Source organism: Sciurus vulgaris (assembly GCF_902686455.1).
Source record: "Sciurus vulgaris genome assembly, chromosome: 2".
Lineage (NCBI taxonomy): Eukaryota > Metazoa > Chordata > Mammalia > Rodentia > Sciuridae > Sciurus > Sciurus vulgaris.
The window spans coordinates 121,857,971-121,878,040 of record NC_136462.1 but is presented as its reverse complement, the minus strand read 5'-3'; the positions used below and the strand labels follow the sequence as shown (position 1 = coordinate 121,878,040).

At 52.6% G+C, this 20,070-nt stretch overlaps 1 protein-coding gene across 1 annotated transcript in view; it reads right to left on the bottom strand.

The window, feature by feature from the left end:
• LINGO1 (leucine rich repeat and Ig domain containing 1) overlaps positions 1 to 16,455 on the bottom strand; it is a 73,057-nt gene extending 56,602 nt beyond the window's left edge. Inside the window, exons 1-2 of the mRNA XM_079128876.1 lie at positions 16,286 to 16,455; positions 3,813 to 3,898 (exon numbers count right to left, since the gene is read on the bottom strand). The gene's annotated coding sequence lies outside the window, so the exon portion shown is untranslated. The remainder of the gene's footprint in view (positions 1 to 3,812; positions 3,899 to 16,285) is intronic.
• Between the last annotated feature and the right edge of the window lie 3,615 nt (positions 16,456 to 20,070).

The following is a 20,070-nucleotide window of genomic DNA, read 5'->3' as shown; positions in this document are numbered from 1 at the left end:
TGGCATCTCCCCCTTACATGTCCAGACCTGGCTGGATCATGGTGTGCAACCTGAACCCAGGCTTGGTTTAATTCTCTGTCATCACCCACCACTTTGAAATTCTGAAATTTGTTTTTAAAAAAAGGGCCACATATTTCCATTGTGCTTTGGGCCCCACCCATTGCGCAGCTGGTCCCATCCAAAGCTGAGCTCCTTCTCACCTATACACAACCCGCTGTTCTCTGCAGTTCCTATCTCTGCTAGGGGCACCCTACACTACAGGTTGAGCATCCTTAATCAGAAAATCCCAAATCTATGTCAAAATACACCCTACTGTCATGTATAACTAAAAAGAATAAAATTTTTTTTAAAAAATCCCAAATCTGAAATGCTCCAAAATCCCAAACTCTTTAAGCACTGAAGTGCTACCACAAATGAAAAAGTTCACACACTGCGAAACTTCATCTCATGCACAAAATCATTAGAAGTATTACATAAGGTATATATAAAACATAAATGAACTTCATGTTTAGACTTGGGGTCCATCCCCAAGATATCTCATTATACACAAATATTCCAAAATCTGAAAATAAAAAATCAGAAATCCAAAACACTTCTGGTCCCAAGCATTTCAGAGAGGGGATACACAATCTGTATGCGGGTCAAAACCTTAGAAGTCATCCTCCACTCCCTTCTCTCTCCCACACACCCCCTCATCCAATCGCTCAGCAAATCCCATTGGCTCTTCCTGGAACCTGCACTCGGAACCTGCCCAGTCCTCCCCACCTCCATCCAGAACCCTGGTCCAAGTCCCCACGATGTCCTCCCTGGAGCATTGCAACCAACAGCCCCCAGACTGATCTCTCTGCTTCACAGCTGCCCAAGGATCTGGGCAAACACTAAGTCAGAATACTCCGCGGCTCTCCGCTGCGTTCTGAGTAAAAGCCAAGTATTGCGGGTCCACAGGTCCCGCTGATCCCTCCCCAGCCATGCCCAGCCTCCCATGCTCACCCCGTTGCAGCCACTAGGACCTTTCCCCTGGGTGAGGCAGGGCTAGATAATCGGGGCTTCACATGTGCCCCCAGCCCAGGCCCTCCTGACTCAGTCCTCATGCACACTGCTCCCACCGTCTGGGACACACTTCTCCCAGACATCTACACAACTCTCTCTCTTCCATGCCACCCCTCAGCGAGGTCTGCCCTGATGACCAGATTCACATTTCCCATCCCCCTGCTTCTTTTCCTCTCTCCTAGCGCTCAACCATCTCAAATGCACGCTGCATTTCACATACTTATCCTCCTTCCTTGGCTGTCTCCCCTCCACTTGCACTTAAGTTCCATGGAGCAGGCATATATATATATATATATATATACATATATTTTTTTTTTTTGTCAGTTTTGTACACTGTTAGGTTTCCAACCAAAACACTGTCCAACATGTAGTAGGTGCTCAATAAATATTTACTGAATGAGTGGACACATGCAAAGAAAAATGAGCAGAGCACCTGACAGGAACTGGCAACTAACAAATGAAGAAATAGAAATGGCCTCAAAGCCCGCACAACTGCGCTCTGTGATCATTTCCTTAAATGATCAAAGAAATGTAAAGCGAAAGTATTTTTACAGATTGGCAGGGTTGTAAGTGGCTGGTGATGCCCATGATTGGCAAGGGCAAATACCCCTTGCATGGTGGAAGCCTCAGTCAGCACAACCTTTTGGGGCTCATCTGGTTGTACAGAACAGATCAAATGTGGAAATGTACATGCCCTCCGATCCAGGCAGACCACTTCCGGAAACACTGACGGACCCACAATGCAAGAGCACACAGATGCTCAGACTAGAGTTTCCCGAGTTAGGGTTATAAATAGCCAACTGCTGGAAACAGCCTAAATGGCCACCGACAGCATGAATAATTGATGAAGAATTCACATAGAAAAGGATAGGGAAGAACTCTGGACAAGCCTGGAATGGTCTACACGACACGTCATTCAGTGAAACAGTCAAGTGGTGGAGTGGAGGGGGACTAGCATGAGCCCGGGTTTTCCCTTCAGGCCTGTTTATAAGTGCATAGGAAAAATCTGGAAGAAGACTTATCTAAGAAGAGAGAAAGGATCATGGGAAGGTTTCCGGCTGCACACTTCTAAAGCCTTCCTGGTAGGGAAGTTAGGTAGGTTAGGTAGGTCAGGTAAATATGTAGATAGGCAGGTAGATAGGTAGGTTATATAGGTAGGTAGGTAGGTTAGATAGTTAGGTAGATAGGCAGGTTAAGTAAGTAGGTGGGAAGGTAGGTAGGTTAGCTAGGTAGATAGGTTAGATTGGTAGATAGGCAGGTTATATAGGTAGGTAGGTAGGTTAGGTAGATAGGTTAGAAGGTAGATAGGCAGGGTAAGTAGGTAGGTAGGTTAGGAAGTAGATAGGCAGGTCAGATAGGTTAGGTAGGCAGGTATAGGGAGGGAGGGAGGGAGGTGAAATAAGTAGGTAGACAGATGGGTAGGTAAGTAGACAGGTAGGCAGACAGGTAGGTAGGTTGGTAGATTAATAACACATAGATAACTTATACCTTAGTAACCAGAAAAATGATTCTGTTTGGAGAGAAAACACCTCCTCTGTCCCTACAGTGTTCATGGACACACCAGTAGAGCATTCCACGCCCCACGCTGTGGCCCTGCCTCGTCCATGTGGCCTCCCCCACTTAGCCAAGCCAAAGCACTCTGGGCTCCAAACCCACAGAACAGTTTTCTATTCCTGATTCTGTCACAGCCCCGCACCCGCCTCACAGCCCTGCTCACAGGCACAGAGAGGCCCAGCCCACCCCACTCCATGACCTCCGCAGCCTCGACTCTGCTGTTAGACAGCCAGAGGGACGACAAGGAATCCTACTGCACTCCCGAGGCCAAAGCTGCTGCCCCCACCAGCCCTGGGGACGGCCTGTTGAAACCAGGGCACCAAGAAGTGCCCACTGATTAGGGCCTGAGCAGGCTGGGCCACCGCTGGCCCCAGCACACCTGCCACACTCACTGGAGGCAGCACATCTGAGGAGACTGGGTGGACCCAGGAGAGAACTGGCCAGGTGAAGAGGGAGACTGGAGATCCAGCCCCCACGGGATTACCATATTTAGCAAACACAAGTGTATGTGCCAAGAAATATTTGGGACATAGTTACACAAAAGAAGCTGATTTGCTGTCTGTCTGAAGTTCAAAATCAACTGGAATGTGTACTTTTCTCTGCAACCCCAACTCCCACTCCATCCCTTAGGGGGCAATGGACCCAAAAGAGGGCCTTCAGCTGCTATACCCAGGAATAAGGGACCAGAAGCGGAGATGGGCGCGTTCCTGGTGCAGGAAGGAGCATCCCCTCCAGGAGGAGTTCCACAGGGAGCTGGGAACTTCCAGAGCAGGAGCCGTGTGGCACCACGATGCAGGGCAGCGAAAAGCCGGAGTGAGGGCAGAGCAGGGGGAACCCCGGATGCAAAACTCCTACAGAGTACTTGGCAGATGTGGGTCGGGAAACGGATCCTGAGCAACCACAGACACTGAGCATGTAGGCGCCTAGATGGGCTGCAGGAACAACATGCCCCTCTCAGCGCCCCAGGATGCAGCTGGTGAGGACAGATGGCTGCAGGGTTGGCCCACCTTCTCAGAGGAGGAAAGCTCCTCCCCAGGGGGCTCCCTGCTGCAGGGGCCTTCAGAGCCCACACTGTGTCCCCCACCATTGCCCCTGGCCGGGGCTCATTCATAGGGCCAGCATGGGTCAGGGGACCTGCTCCTTATGCTCTGAGCCCTCCCACCCCATAGAGGCATGGAGCATGAAAGCCCGCCTTGATCTCACCCTACCTGGGTCAGACGGTGCCTGGAGGCAAACAGATTGGCCTCTGGGGGCCTGGGGAGCAGCAGCCTGTCCAACGCGGTCCCAGCATGCACTGTGGAGAAGAGCAGGAAGGTTAGTGCAATAAATATGGCTTCCTGTTACCCTGGTGGGCCCATCTCAGCACAGGTTGCTGAGTCAATCCTGTGGCCCAGTCTGATGGGGCTCAGCACTGCCTCCCACCTCAGCATGGGCCTCTCAGCACCCTAGAGTGACCAGCCCTGACTGACCAGAGCCCAGGAGCATAAACTCCCTGGCCTGACACCCAAGGCCCTGTCTACCTGTCCAAGTCCCTCCCTTCTCCCCATGTCTCAATGTCTGCCATGGGCCAGCCCCACTTCTGCAAGTTTTGGTCACACTCTGGAATTCACAGGACGGCCTCACCCTGTTCTCTCTGAGGCTCCGTTGCTGCCCATCAAGTCCACGCCCTGCCTCTGGAAGCTTTGGGTACATGTTCTTAGTCCCCAGGATGTCTGGCTTCTGCCTCGCCAGCCCCACAACACCCTTAAGGACCCCTCCTGCACCCCCACCCATCCTCCTGCTTCAGCCCTGACTGGCTCTTCTCCTGGGGACCCATTTGTTCACCCTGCAGACCCCCTTGGGGACTTGCCATGCCCAGAAGCCCTTAACCTGGCCTGCAGGGCACTAACCCCTGCGCCCTGACCTGTCTCCCACTCACTCAACTCTGGCCATAAGGCTCCCGCCCCCTGCTGTTCTCTGCCTGGCTCCTCTTCAGCCAGGCCTCAGTCCAGGCACCTGGTCAGAAAGCCCTGCTGACCCCAGAGGGTGGGGGTCCTCGCCATGACACACGGCCCTGCCCCGTTACTTACTTATCACATCCCTGTTTCAACAATCCCACAGTGAGCTTTCCTCCAGGCAGGCTGACTGAGGTGTAATTAAAACCACAGTAAAATTCGCCCTCTCCCGTGTGCAGTTCTGAGTTTCAACAACGACACGCAGCCAAGTTGGCACCACCACAACCAAGGTAGGGACCAATTCTATCACACCCCAAGTCCCAAGGGTTGTCCCTTTGCAGTCCCGTCCCACTCCCAGTCCCTGGCAGCACAGATCTGTTTTCTGGCCCTGCAGTTTTGCTTTTCTGGTGTCTAAACGGGGGGCATCTCTCTGCAGCCTCGGGTTGGGCTTGGTTCACTTAGCACAAGGCATTCGCGATTTAGTGTGCCGTCTCACACCGGAACGACATTCTTTTTTATTGCTGAGTAGTACGCATTATTTATCCATTCATTAGTTAGCTGAAGAACATTTGGGTTGTTCAGTTTGGGGAGATTATGAATAAAGCCACTACAAATATTCACAAATGAGTTTCTGCCTGAACTAAGTTCTTATTTCTTGTGGTAGGTACCTAGCAGTAGGATTGCCAAGTTGTATGGTGAGCATCTTTTTAACTTTGTAAGAAACTGCCACGCTGTTTGCCAAAGTAGTTGTATGATTCCTCATCCTTACCAGCAACCTAGGAAGGTCTAGTTTCTCTATCTTCCACAAGACTTGGTGTTACCAATTTCTTAAAATTTTTATTTGCTCTTTATAGTTATATATGACATTAGAATGTATGTTGACATATTATACATACATGGAGTATAACTTCCTATTCTTGTGGTTGAACATGGTGTGGCGTTACACTGGTCATGTATTCATATATGAACATAGGAAAGTTATGTCCAATTCATTCTACTGTCTTCCCCATTCCCATCCTTCTCCCTTCCCTTCATTTCCCTTCGCCTAATCCAATGAATTTCTATCCCTGCCCCCCCCCCATTGTGTGTTAGCATCCGCATATCAGAGATATAACATTCGACCTTTGTTTTTTTGGGATTGGCTTATTTCACTTAGCATAATAGTCTCCAGTTCCATCCATTTACTGGCAAATGCTATAATTTCATTCTTCTTTATGGCTGAGTAATATTCCATTGTGGATATATACCACATTTTCTTTATCTACTCATCTGTTGAAACGCCGGAACCACATTCTTTTTTATTGCTGAGTAGTACTCATTGTTTATCCATTCATTAGTTAGCTGAAGAACATTTGGGTAGAACCTAGTTTGGTTGTGTTAACACTTTAAAAGGTCAATGTAACAATGTATAATGAGACCTCAGTGTGGTTTTAATTTGCATTTCCCTAATAACTAATGATAAGGAACATCTTTTCATGTGCCTTTTTTAGTGATTTTCATGTGATTTTTTTTAGTGCCATCACTAGTGGAAACTGTCGTCTTCATTTAATTATTTACCTGTTTGTTTTCCATCTCCCCATCAAATGTGAGAGCAGGGGACTTACCGTCTATTCTCCCAATACCTAGAACTCTATCTGGAACGTAGTGGTGGGGGAGGCTGGCACGTATAGAGCCCTTATCATGTGCCCACTACAGTTCCGAGCACCATTCAAATATTAACTCATTTCATCTTTGCACCATCTGAAGAGAGACAGATGCTACCGATATTCCCATTTTACAGGGGTGAAAACCGAGGCAGAGAGATGGACTCAACCAAGGTCACACAGCTAATGAGGTCCTGAGTCGTGCTTGGATCCCAGGTGTTCTGCAGTCAGAGTCTGCGGTCATAATCAGGACATTGCATGGCCTACAACAGCCACTTGTCCACCCTTGGTGAAGAGAGTGACCAGGAAGCCATGGCTTTGGCTCTTCCTACAACAACCTTCATACCAGAGAATTTATTTCACTGTGCGTCAAATGTCAGCATACTCCCTCCACATTTCCTTAGCTCTTCCACAGTCAGGCCATATGAAAAGCTCTGGCCAATGGGCTGGGAACCAAAGTCACATGCTTTATGCTGGGCCAAAGCACTTAGGAGCCAATGCTTGACCCCTACCATTGTCTCTTCCCCACAGTGACTGCAGACCACGCTTCAGAGGGTAGAGCAGCTACAAGACAGCAGTGCTCCAGCCTCCTGGGTCCCTGAGTGACTGTGTGGACCAGATCTTCTCCGCTCCCACGCTGGACATGGAATGGGAGTCCATATGGTAATGGAGGAGAGAGGAAGGGCGCCACCCGCGGGTGAGTGGCCCCGCCTCGCCTGTCCCGCCACACCTCCACTGGCCCTGGGGGCCCGTAACTGTGTGTGTTTGCTTTGACATGTTTGGATGATTTTCTGTGTGACTGAGCTCAAGCCCCATGTGGGAGCCTCTAAATAACTGAGATTTCAGGGGAAATAGGATAATCTTAGTCCCCAAGTTGAAGGGTTCCCTATCCACGAGAGCGGGGGAGCTTCCAGGCCCTGCACTGGGATCCGCCAGCAGGACAATCCCACATGGAGAAGGAGGTGTGAACTGAGGCAGGTGGTGGCATCTCCTTGACAGTGGGGGCCTTGGCCCACATCCAAGGAGCCGAACTTGACTTCAGAAGGTTGAGGCCTCTTCAGAACTTTCTCTTTGACTCGGGTCTGGAACCAGTTCTCAGAAAGGCCCTGGGGCCCCTGCCCACCTGCCCTGGGTAGCCTGGGCAGGCGGGGGCGGGGGCCTGTGGTGGCCATGAGCTGCAAGCTTAAGTGTACATTCATATTGTGAACTTGCTGGCGCTTTACTTTGGCAATTACACTCTTAAGTGTTGTGTGCTCCAGTGGGCTAGTGACGAGAACAGGGGAAAGAGGCAGCCCCCCACAACGACAGGGCATTGGCAGCAACCGAGGGAAAGTGTTAAACGTTCATAAACACCCAGAAATTTGTTTTCACTTTCTCCAAGAAGTGAGACTTGGCTGCAGTGAAATACACTCCTCCTCCAAAAAATACCGGGACAGCCCAGCTGCCCCTGGTCCCTGGAAGGCTCTTCCACCATGAGGGCTTTCCAGGCAGCCTGGAGAAGCTTCTCGGTGAGTGCTGGATGCGGACTCCAGTGTTTGTCTCTGTACACCCACTGTGTGCCTGGGGCTGAACTTGGGCCAGGGTAGCTGTAAACTGTGGTGTGCAGGGTGCTGGCGAGCTGTGGCGGGGACTGGGTGGGGTGGGCAGTGCTTATTTAAAGTGAAGACGCCCCTGGGACACAGGCAGGCTCAGTGAGACCCTGGGAACCTGTGGGACGGGGGGCTTCCAAAAGACGGCCATAGAGTCCCCTCAGAGGCTTTGGGGTGGGGGGCTGCTGGGCGTGGCTGCTCCCTGGGGAGGACTGAACTGGCTCTCCTACCTTTTTGGTTAAGAATTAAAGGGTGTGGCCGATGCCCCACCACTGAAAGCAACGTCCTACAAGGAAATGGCAATAATGGCTTCATATTTTCCTAAGAAATACCTGGGGACTCATGTAGAGGATGCGGGACCCACCGTGGTAGTCTGGTGATTTCTGTGGGTAAGGGAGAAGTTGTTCACTGGCCCCAGGTCTTCACCCAGCGTGGGCACCTTACATCCATGGGGTCTCAAGGCCACAGGATTTGTTTAGATAAGTTCAAGAGGAGGAGCCCTGCTCTGGATTCTGCTGTGCTTTCTGACTTTTTTTTTTTTTGGTACTAGGGATCGAACCCTGGGGGTGCTTAACCACTAAGCCACATCCCCAGCCCATTTTGTTTTTTATTCAGAGACAGGGTCTCACTGAGTTGCTTAGGGCCTCACTAAGTTGCCGAGGCTGGCTTTGAACTCACGATCCTCCTGCCTCAGCCTCCCGAGCTGCTGGGATTACAGGTGTGTGCCACTGCCCCCAGCCGCTTTCTACTTTGTTCCCTGTGGACGAGTCTCTGGGCTGGTGATGCTGAGAATGACTGTCCTAGGGTCAGGTATCTGGGCATGGCTCGTGGCTGGAGTGGGGTCAGCAGGGCTGGGGTCAGCTCACACCCCTGGCTCTAAAGTACACCTGGATCCTCCTGAGGGAGGAAGGGGTTTAAATGTGAACTTGCTGGTGTATTCGCAGAGGCCGGGCAGTGGAGGAGGAATGCACAGGCGGCTGGAAAACGCCTGACTGGAATGGCTCGGGGGACAAGTCCCAGAAGGCAACGGAATGGTTTTCTCTGAATGGTTCTTGCTGGTTGGCTGGGCTTTAACTCAGAGTCCACCAAAGGTTTTTGGACTGAAAACAGGACAGACGTTCAAAGGTTAATGGTGGGAGAAGTTGCTTTGGGGAGCTGAGTGAGCACCATCGCCATCGCCGCTACCGTCGTGATGTCACAGGGAGCGCCCAGGGAAGCGCCCTGCCAATCACTCTCTACGCCGACGCACACTTCCACAGCACGCCGAGGAGGCTGGTACTATCAGTGCCCCCATTTTTGGAAAGGGGAGACCGAAGCCAGAAATGTGAAATGACTTGCCTCGTAAGGAATGGGGCTGAATATCAAACTCAGGTTCTATAGCTCCAGCCATGGTCCCCAAGAGTCCCCGATGACATTAGGTTGGTCACATTAGAAATGAATGAAAGTCTCCTAGATGCCATTGGCAGGAGTTGTGTGTGGATGGTTGGATCTAAGTTGGCTAAAAAAAATCCTCTTTTTGCCACTTACTAGCTCTGTGACCTTCAGCAGGTTCCTTCGTGTCTCTGGGTCCGGTTCCTTACCTGTCAAAACATGCTTCATAAGGTAGCCGGGATTAAAGAGAGACAGCAAGCGAGGCAGAGAGTGACTCGGACATTACCTGCCACAGAGCAGACACCCCACAAGGAGCAGACACCCTCCTCAATGAGGCCACAGACAGAGGCACCCGTCTCTGGGATTTCAAGATGCTCCTGGAGCTCAGACGTGTGTGCGCACCAGCTCAGGGTGGGGGCGGCCCCAGCCACACAGGCCCCAAGCCAGACACCCCAGTTTCAACCTCTCTCCCTTCCTCGGCCTCATGTCCACGGTCAGCCAATTCCAGAACACTCCTCAAACTCGTCTTCTCCCCAATCCTCCCGCAGCCCCCTCTGGGCCTAAGGGTCTCACTGCATCTGTCCTCTTGCTCTTTGTCCCCCCTCTATCCATCACCACACATCGGAAATCAGAATGACCTCTCCCAGTCGCAAATCTGACCTCATCCCCGTTCCACTTATAAACCCTTTCAGGAAGCCTCGCCAAGCCAGATGCAGAACTTGGAAACCCAGAAGTCTGACAGATTTGACTAAATAAAGATCTAAAGCTTCTATATGGCCAAGGATACCATAAACAAAGTTAAAAAGACAAATGGCCGACTAGGGAAAATATTTCTGCACGTGTAACAGGCAAAAGTTTTAAAATTCCTAATATACTAAAAGCTCTTTTATAACAATAAGAAAAAGGCAAAAAGAAAAGAAAAATGGGCAAAGGATCCGAACAGTCAATTCACAGAGGAAAAATACAGATGACCAATAACTGCAGGAAAAAATGCGTGGCCTCGCCGGGGAGAAGCAAAGTGAGTGCTGGAACCACAGAGAGAGATTCTTCTAGAGTGGCAAAAAGTAACCATATTGACAACATTCAGTGGGAAGGATGGTGTGGGAAATGGTCACTCTCAGATACTAAGGGTGGGCGTCTAAACTGGCTCAATCATTTGGAAAAGCAATATGGCAGTAACTGTCAAAATTTAACAAGCACACCTTTCCCTCAGCAACTCCACATCTTGAAATCTATCCTACAGAAATGCCTACGTGTGTCAGCAAGATAGATAGACAAGGAAGCTCCCTGAAGCATTATTTGCAAGAGTGAAAAATGGAAGCCAACCTAAATATCTATCAACCTGGGACTGGTTACATAGATTACACTCTGTTCAAACAATGGAATATTACACAACGATTAAAAAGAACATGGCAGATCTGGGTGCCGTGACATTGACAGATGCCCACGATACACCGGTGAGTGAAGAATGGAAGTTGTAGGGTGATGTACAAAATCCAATTCCATTTATTTTTTAAAAAAATAATACATGATAAATGTTTGTAAAGACAGAGAAAAAGTTCTGGAAGGAGACACACCAGACCAACATCAGTGGGACCTTGGCAGAGGGTGATGTAAGGACAAAAGGGGACCTTCCTGTGTTACCAGAGACACTCCTACTTTGGTGCAGTTTTTTTTTTGCTTGAGTAAATATCGCTTTGTCCTCCTCCTGGAACGCCCTCTCCCTCTCTGTGCCTCGTCTTTCAAGCTGCTGCTCCTGTGTCCCCACCTTCTGGAAACCTTCCCTGAACCCTCCACCAGCACCAACACCACACACTCTGCCTTCATGGGGCCACTGCTCAGTGACAGTGGTGACAGATGACATCTAGGGAGTGTGGCTGTCAGTGGTGGTGCTACAAGCCTTGCATGGTATTGACCCTTCTAATCTTCCCGGCAGCCCTCAGGTGGGTCAGTGGTCACCTCATTTGACAGGTGAGGCAATCCAGGCAGAGAGGCTACACACCTTGCTCAAGGTCACACAGCCAGTCACTAGCAGAGCAGGTTACGTTGGCCCAGGCAGCGTCCCATGCAGCCTCCACCAAGCTTCGCGCAGGGTCAGGAATCCCCAGCCCCTGCACCTGCTGGGCTCTCGGACTGGCCTCTGAGCCCGTTTGCCTTGCACCTGCCCCAAGGCCCTGGGGCAGTGGAGGGCACAGAAGTGTCCTGGAGCTGGTCACCTGGTGGGTGGGGCTGAGATTAATCCCTCGAGGGGCCAGAGGACCCAGGGCAGCCGAGGAGGAGCCGCGGGCAAAGGAAGGGACAGGTTTGTGGAGGATTCCAGCTGCCTCCTGAGCACCTACTATGTGCCAGGCCCTGGCAGTGACTGGCCAGGAAGTGGGGGTAAGTAATACTCCCCTGCCCTCCGTGAAGCTCCCAAGTCAGGAGGGAGGCCAGGTCCTAAGAGGGGGCAGGCAGGAAGCTGCAGACGGGGCCTGGGGAAGGGGCAGCCTGGGGGGCGGGCAGACAGTGTCCATAGGGCATCAGGACCCACACTAAAAGGGTAGAGGGATGTGGGCAGAGGGAGCAGGGGGGAGGCCCTCCAGGGGACAGGGACAGCTGGAGGGGTGCTAGGAGGCACTGATTTTGGCCAGAGCGCAGGGCAAGGCCGGAAGCAGCAGGAGATGCAGTGGGGAGGAGAGGCTGGGGGCCCTGGAAGAGAGACAGAGACGGGGGTGGGGGCTGCCTACCACCCTGGCACAGAGGGAGATCACACAGGGGCTGGTTGGAGCTGAGGACCTGGGCAGCCCTGCCTGGCAGTCACAGTGTGACCTGGCCTAGTTCCCCCACCTGGCTGCCTCATCTGGGGACTGGTGACCCACCTCGATGGCCTGAGGGTGAGAGCCAGAGGTTCACAGTGCATGGAACCCAGGGAAGGTGGGCACCCAGGGGGCACCATGGTCCCGGGGTCCCCACCTGAGCACAGTGAACTGCTGGTCCCCCGCCCCCGGGATATAACACAAACCTTGTATTCAAAGAGTCAACTCCAGATACTGGATTTCAGGCACTTGGCTTACAGCAACACGAAAGGCAGAGCCATGACCTTGAGCAGGTCCCTGTCCCTCTCAGAGCCTCAGTTTCACTAGGTGGGGGTGGACAGCTTCCTGGATGGCTTCAGAAAGGGCGAAGCCTTGGAAGGAGGGCAGCGGTGTGTGGGGTCAGAGGGAAGATGAAGGAAGCAGAAGACGCTCATTCCTGGTTGGTCCCTCAGCCTGTGCCTGGTCCCTGCCCAGCCAAGGCCCGCCTCATCTCCCCCACTCTGATGACTCCAGCTGCAGCTGGAAGAGGCCAGTCTGACCAGCCCAGCCTCCCCTGAGGGGCTGTCCACCCAGGCCAGGGAGAAGGACTGGTAAGGAGAGCGCTCCAGCTCACAGAGCAAGTTCACCTTGGGAACAGCAGCGTGCGGCCTGCAGCCAGCAAGACTGGAAGGGACCCCACCTGGCTGCCTCAGACGGAGCAGGCTGGACGGCCCCCACGGCTGTTTCCTCCTGTGTGAAACGGATACACGTGGCTTCCTCGAACAGTGTCCTTACCAGCCCAGTGCCCAGCATGTGACCACACCTCATGCACGAGTCCCTTGGTTCATCACAAGCTGATGAACCAGGTCCTAGAAGGCTGCCATCCTCCTCACCCTCAGTGGCCCTGCTTCAGCCTCTAGCACCTTCGCCTCCCACCTGTGGCCAGGACGGCTCTCAATGCAGAGCCATGGGCCACCCATGCCTGGGCCACCCCCTCCTGAGTTCTGATCACTTGGTGCTCTTATCCCTGGTGCTTTTGGTGATTTTTTTTTCTTGCCTCCCCCACCAGCCTTGTGGTTGTGGGCAGGGACTGTGCCTGATTCATCTTGGCCCTTCCTGAGTGGGGTCTGGCACAGAAGTCCTGCCCACAGGCAGCAGAGCTGGCAGGATGGACAAACAGGCCCGTCCACTCCTCCCACCCCAGCACCTGTTCCTCTCTTGGCTCCGTGGGTGGCTGTGGTCAGGGCTTAGTGCGGGACCAGGATCATGGTCCAGTCTGTCCAGGGTCAGGGTTCAGCGTGAGGCCAGGGTCAAGCTCAATGAAGGACATTTCCTGCCTCTACCAGGGAAGCCCAAGACTCCCCAGCAGCTTCTCTCCTGCTTTGACAGTAACACATCCTCTCTGGGGGGCCAGGGCCTGTCTTCTGGGGTCCTACTCTGCCTGCCCTCACCCTGGCTAGGTCCTGTGGCCCCTCCAGACAGCACAGCTGGATTCCCAGCTTCCCTCTGCCCTGGCCACCGCCTGACCACAGCAAAGGGGCTCCAGGAGGAAGTGCGTCCCTGCAGCCCCCCTGGCCTTCAGGAGCCAGCGAGGACGGTCAGCCTCCCAGGGAGGTACTTCCAAGCCCAGAGGGAGACGTGCTTTGTGGGTCATCTCAGATTTCTTCCTTGTCCCCCCGCCACGTCTGTGAGCCCAGATGATCTAGGACTGACACAGGCCTGGCGGAACATGCAGGCTGGCTGGGGGCAGTGAGGTGTGCCTCTGGAACCACCTCCTCCTGCCGGTGCCTGAAGTCCCTCCTGCTTTCCAGCACCCCTTGCTGACCCTCCTGTCTGAGGCCTCCCCGCAGGCTCACTGTCAGCTCCCTGGAGCCAGGACTGTGGATCCTTGGGCCCTGTGTGACCCAGTCCCTGGTACTCGCAGGGCTCAGAGCAGGAGCAGGGCAGGAGCCGACTGGTCTGAGTGGACATCCAAGCCAGGCTGACTCTGGAGGACAGTCACGCCAGGGCGGGGGCAGCGTCACCCTGACCCCCACCACTTGGCCAAGCACCCACTCCTCTGCCTGCCGCGCTCAAGCACGGGGTCAAGTTGGTTTGCTGGGAAGACACATGGCTCTCATTTTAATTAATTAAAGAAAAATCTAATCACTGCATTAAACTTCTCATTACTCCACTTGAATACCCGTTAAGTAAATTTAATTACCAGAGGATTGGGTTTCCAGCCTCTTTCATTAGCTTCTGATAAGACCGGGAGGGAGGAGGGAAGAGGACTGAAAGCAGAACAACGCTGTTCCCAGCCCACGAGGGCACGGTGGGCCTGTACCAGGGCCACCACGGTCAGGCCTTGGTGTCTTCTTGGAGACAGGCCCCACCCTGGCCTGGGGAGAGGCCCCACCCAAGGTGCCCCTAGAAAGGCCAAGGCCTAGCATTTGGCTATAGGCTGAGCTCAATGCTTCACTCACCTCCACTCATGGTGATTTATACCCACCTCCTTCCAAAGATTCTGAGGCTGCTGAGAACAGTATCAGCAGCACAAGCTAAAAAGTAAGAGCAAAAATCTGGACAAGGTTAAAAATTAGAAGAAGGAAGGCAGAACAAGAGATAAGGTTATTGGATAACTGCACCCTGAGTCCTTATCAGAGATGGACCTCCCACTGTCTATGAGCTTCCTAGCAGTCAAGGCAAAAAGAGCAACACATTTTGGCACTGAAGCGGGAAGCAGTAGGGTATTTGTGAGGAAATGCACACTGAGCCTTGGTCTTCCCATTGGACACCACTGGCTGGAACAGTCAGCAGAAGCTTCCTGGAAAAGAAGGGCCCTGAAATAGCCCTTGAAAAACAGGATGGAGTAGAGAGCAAGGAAAGGCATAACAGGTAGGGGGAACCACATGGCTAAGGGTTCGTGAGGAGAAAAGGAATCACTGGAGGAGAAGGGGCAGGGGACCCACCCCATCACCACACCCCAGGCTGGAAGGTGCTGGCATCCCTGGCTGGGGCAGCAGGAACAAAGCCAGAGGAGACAAGAGAGTTGGCCACTCCAGGACAGGACAGGCTGCAGACACGGGCTTCTGCCACCTTGTGCTAACTGGTGGCCTGGACAGAGCCCACGACAGCTAGCACAACCCCCTCCCCAGGGGCTGGGTGTGGTCCACGCAGCTCACCGTTCCCCCTTACCCAGAGAACTGCCTTCCACAAAGGGGGGTCGCCTTGCCTGAGCCACACAGGGACCCCCCACAATGACCCGCAGCCCATGCTGACCAGTGCAGGACGAGGACCCCTTGTCTGTGATCCTGGGGTGTGAATTTTGCTCCAAGGCCCAAGGCTGGACTTTTCCAATGACCATGACCTGACTCGCTCTCATTCCTGCCCCAGTCTCTTTTCCTCACGTCCCCTGGGACCCTGCCCTCGAGAGATCTCAGACACGACTCCTCGTCTCAGGCTCTGCTTCTAAGAACTCTGACCAGTAACGTGTCCCCGGGAGCACCTTCCAAGTTTGAAGAAATAGAGATGTCCCGAACTCCCTGGGGATGGAAGCAGGAAGGGGAAAAGAAGGATTTACTAAGTTCCTGCTGGAAGCCAGTGTTTTTCATCCATCATCTCAGGTAGTTCTTATAGCACCCCAGCTAGTTAAGAACATTATCAGGTAAGGAAACAGAAGCTCAGAGAGGCATAGGGATTTGTCCAAAGATACACAGCATATTCAGTCTAGGACTGGCCTTAGCTGTCCAAACTGGGCAGACTCCACCTATAATGATCATTTGTTATTTGTCTCTCCAAAGTGAGAGGGGAGTCTCCCTTCTCCTGTCAGAGGGTCCTTGAAAGTCCTTTGGGAAACACTCTTCCTTACTGATCACATGGTTAGGGAAGGTCAGACCTTGACTCCAAATCAAGTCCTGTGAACACAGTTAAAGGTTTAGGATGATTCAAATACTGCCAGTAAGGTCCAGGAGATCAACCCTTGGACTTATTTGTTCTAGCATGGAAGCAGATTTTTTTTTCCTTCACCCTCAACCCCAGATTTATACCTAGAAGCACGCTGCCCCGGAAGCAACATCTTTCTAACATAGCACATCAAATGTCACTAGGATCAGAGCCATCACCAAGGAAAAGGCATGAAGGAATATAGACAGAAACTAGATCCTGCTCACATGAACCACTGGATCAAGCCCTGCCTGAAGCCCAGCATACCACTTTGGTTACATGAGCTGATAATTTCATTTTATTGAAACAGTTTGTTTTTGTTTTTGCTACTTACAACCTATAAGATTGTGACAGGTAGTATTCAGAAAGGTGTCCTTCCTCTTCCAGTGACCAACAAGGCTCAGGTATTCCTTCAAGACAGGGGTGGGTAGCACGGGGAGGCCACCTACCGTAACTGCTGCTGTGCTCTGCTGTCCTGAAGCTCCAGGGGTCCCCTGTGGAACGGGGTGTGGGAAGAGCAGGCTCAGGAGCTGGTCTGGGGCTGGAGAGGGCAGAGCCCTGGAGACATGGGCAGGAGGCCGCGCAGGCCAGACTCAAGGCACCCAGGTCATGGCCACAGGATCCTAGAGAGGAGGGGAAACGAGAGTGAGCAGCCGCATTTCCACCCAGGACAGAGGGGCACCTGGGCCCAGGAAGTCGGGCAGATGGGGCCGCACTTCAGCCGAGCTTGTCAGCTCCTCGTGCTGGCGTCTCAGTGCTCCTCCCCAGATCCCTCCAGGCTGGGGAACAGCCTCTGCAGAGGGCGGGAACTCAGCCCAGGGCCCAGGCAGCCAGAGCGGCCCTGTGGACCTGGGCTCTCCAGCCTAGGCTGCTGGAAACATCCCACGGTGGACGGTCCTAAGCTGCACCAGGGAGCGAGGTTTGTTTCCAGCATGGACAGCGAGTCTTATGCATCTAAGTGCCCTCGGGCCCTGGGATCAGGGGCCTTGGACTCTGCCTTCACATCAGTTCCCTGGGCCCGTCCCTGGCTGGGGGTCATCTCATGGATCCCACGCTTTTCCCAACCTCTCTCCCAGGCCACCTGGGGCCTCTGGGAAGGAAACGGGGTGGTGGTTTCACACCAGGACCTTCCAGAGGTCCTGGCCTTGGAAAGTCACGGAACTCTTTAGATCTTAACTCGTCCTCTGAGCTCAGGGTCGCTCAATTTCTCCCTGGCTTCATAAAAAGGCACAATGACTGAGATCCAGAACCAGAGCACATCAGGGCTGAGTGGACCGGGAAGCCTCTCCAGACCAGCACTGCCCTGCAGAACTTTGGGCAATGAGGCAAATGTTATGTGTCTTGCTCTCTGTCCTGCGTGGCAGCTGCCGGCCACTTGCACGTGTTGAAATGTGGACGGTGGGACTAATTTGAGTTTTTATTTCATTGTGTTAATTCACATTTTAATTTCAACAGCCACATGTGGCTAGTGCCACCATAATGGACAACACAGCTCTGGTCAACTCTTATGTACCTCTAGCCACAGTGTATGGAAAACTGAGATACAGAGAGCAGAGGGGACTGTCCCATAGTCACACAGCAGGAGGGCAACAGAGGCAGGTCCAGAGCCTGGTTCCTCCAGTTCCCATCCCCCACCCCCACTGCCCTTCTCCTGGTGCTTAGCACTCACTGTCACACGGGAGTCTCCCTGCCCTGATCCCCACACTGCTGCCCCTGAGGAAGGGTGTCAGGCCACTCCTGAAGGAATCTACTTCTCCCAGCTGCTGCCCCTAGCCTGCACTCAGTGAAAGTCCCCAAGGCTGTCCTGGGAGATCTTCCTACGAAGGAAAGACCCCCTGTTCACTGCAGAATTATTTAACAGAACAAGACACTGGAGCCTGCCTACACATCCCACACTAGAGGGGACAAAGGGAATCATGGCTCTGCTCTAAAGAATATTACTCAAGCCAGGTGCACACACCTATAATCCCAGTGGCTCGGGAAGCTGAGGCAGGAGGATCAGGAGTTCAAAGCCAGCCTTAGCAACTTAGCGAGGCCCTAGACCCTGTCTCTAAATAAAATATAAAAACGGGCTGGGGATGTGGTTCAGTGGTTAAGTGCCCCTGGGTTCAATACCTGGTACCAAAAAAAAAAAAAAGAAGACTATTACTCAGCCATTAAAAATGATGCTGTGTGATGCAGAGCCATGATCCCCTAATAATATTGAGCGGGAAACAGAAAATGGGTGAGGGTGGGGCTGAGGTGCAGGGTGCACCGGGCTCTGCTTGCTGCGCTCACACCTGCCACCTCCACCCGTGTGGCTGCAGCATGGCGCACTCCATTTCACAGGTGAGGGGCTGAGGCCTGGAGAAGCCACGTGACCTGGAGAAGCGCCTGGTCTCAGCCAGGTGTGAGCAGAGTCAGGGCTGGAACCTGTGATTTCTACTCTAACAGACTTCCACAGCCAGCCCGTCCTGCCCCGGTGGTGGCTTCGAGGTACCCTGCCATTTCTCTTTCTTCACACATCGTACCTAACGAACACATACAGGGCACTTGCTAAGTGCCAGGCCCCCTCTACTGTTAACTCCTACAATGACCGTACGAAGAGCAATTATTGTTCCCTTTTATCGTCTGGATGAGGAAACTGAGGCACATAGAGATGACATCATTCACCTGAGGTCAACGGCTACATCTACTTCCAGAATGTTCTGTCACATTCCATTACTGTCTTCCCAGGAAAAGCACAGGGGGGCCTGGAGGGAACAGTCGTTGCCTTGGAGCGGTGGAAACAGGAATGTACCAGGTTGTTGTTTTTTTTTCTCTTTTATTTCACGGAAATTTTTTTATAGCAAGTCAAAGAAAAAAGCCAAAGAATGACTACATCAAAGGGAAGTTTTTGAAAAAACAAGGACACACACACAAAATTAAAACTTATCAAACTGATGTTACTGATGCAGCCAAGAGACCTTGACTGTAAATGTAATCCACCCTCCAGCAGCTCAGCTCGTGTCTCTGGCTTTTCTGCCAATTTCCTGGCCTGGGACCGTACTCTTCTGCCCGGGAGAGATCCTCACCTCAGAGGGCAGCAGGGAGCAGCCCTGTGTGGAGGGAGACTTCAATCAACACCTCTGGCTCCTGCGGGCAGGCTCTGGGCCCCCTGCCTGCAGAACTCCAGCCACAGGCAAAGTCTGACCTCCGGAGACGGTGGCATCCAGGCCTCTGCCTCCAGCCAGGCAGCTGTGGTCCACAGGTGAGCGACCAAGGCCAAAAGCTGAAAGACCTCGCCAGAGGTCACACGGCTGCTGAAGGAACTAGGCATGTGTGCATGCATGTGTGTCTCCCATGCCTGTGGCACTTCCGGCCCAAGCACCCCAAGCCTGTCATTAAAAGGCAGGTGACTTCCAGCTTACGCACACACAAGCACATGCGCGCGCACAATTGTTATATCATTAACTGCTCCAGTAACCACCATCACATCATCTCCTGTTTCTCTTTTACATGTTTCTGTGTTACTTTTTTTTTTTTGGTACTGGGGATAGAACCCAGGGGAGCTTAACCACTGAGCCACATCTCCAGCCCTTTTTTATATTTTATTTAGAGACAGGGCCTCACTGAGTTGCTTAGGGCCTCATTAAGTGGCTGAGGTTGGCTTTGAACTCACAATCCTCCTGCCTCGGCCTCCCAAGCCACTGGGATTACAGGCGTGCACCACTGCGCCGGCTTCTGTGTTACTTTTTCTTTCATTCATTTACAAAACACGAGCACCTGCTAAATGGTAGGTGTACTAGAGGGCCTGGGGTTTCATTGGGGTACAAAACAGACAAATTTGATACTGTCATGAGGACAAAGGACACAGATGATAAGCAAATAAATAAAGAATTGCAAAAAATGACCAGTGCGATGACAATAGTAAGACCCGGTGAGGTGAGAGAACACTTGGGATGGGGATGGGGGTTCCTCTAGCCAGAAGATCAGAGACTGTCTTCCTGAAGAGGTCACCTGTGAATGTACACGGTGGGAACTGAGGCTGAGAAGGAGGCTGGAATCCTAAGGGCCAAGGCAAGGGCTTTGGATCTTATATCCCAAGCGCCACAAAAAGTCACTGAAGGGTTTTAACCAGGGAAGTGTGGTGATGTCTCCTTCCTTGCTACAGGTTCTCTGGAGCTTTTCAGTGGAACCGGGGTTGCTCCCCAAGAGCTGGGGACCAGTGGGTTGGCTCCCACAATTGCCCAAGGACAAGGAGGTCAGGCTTGAG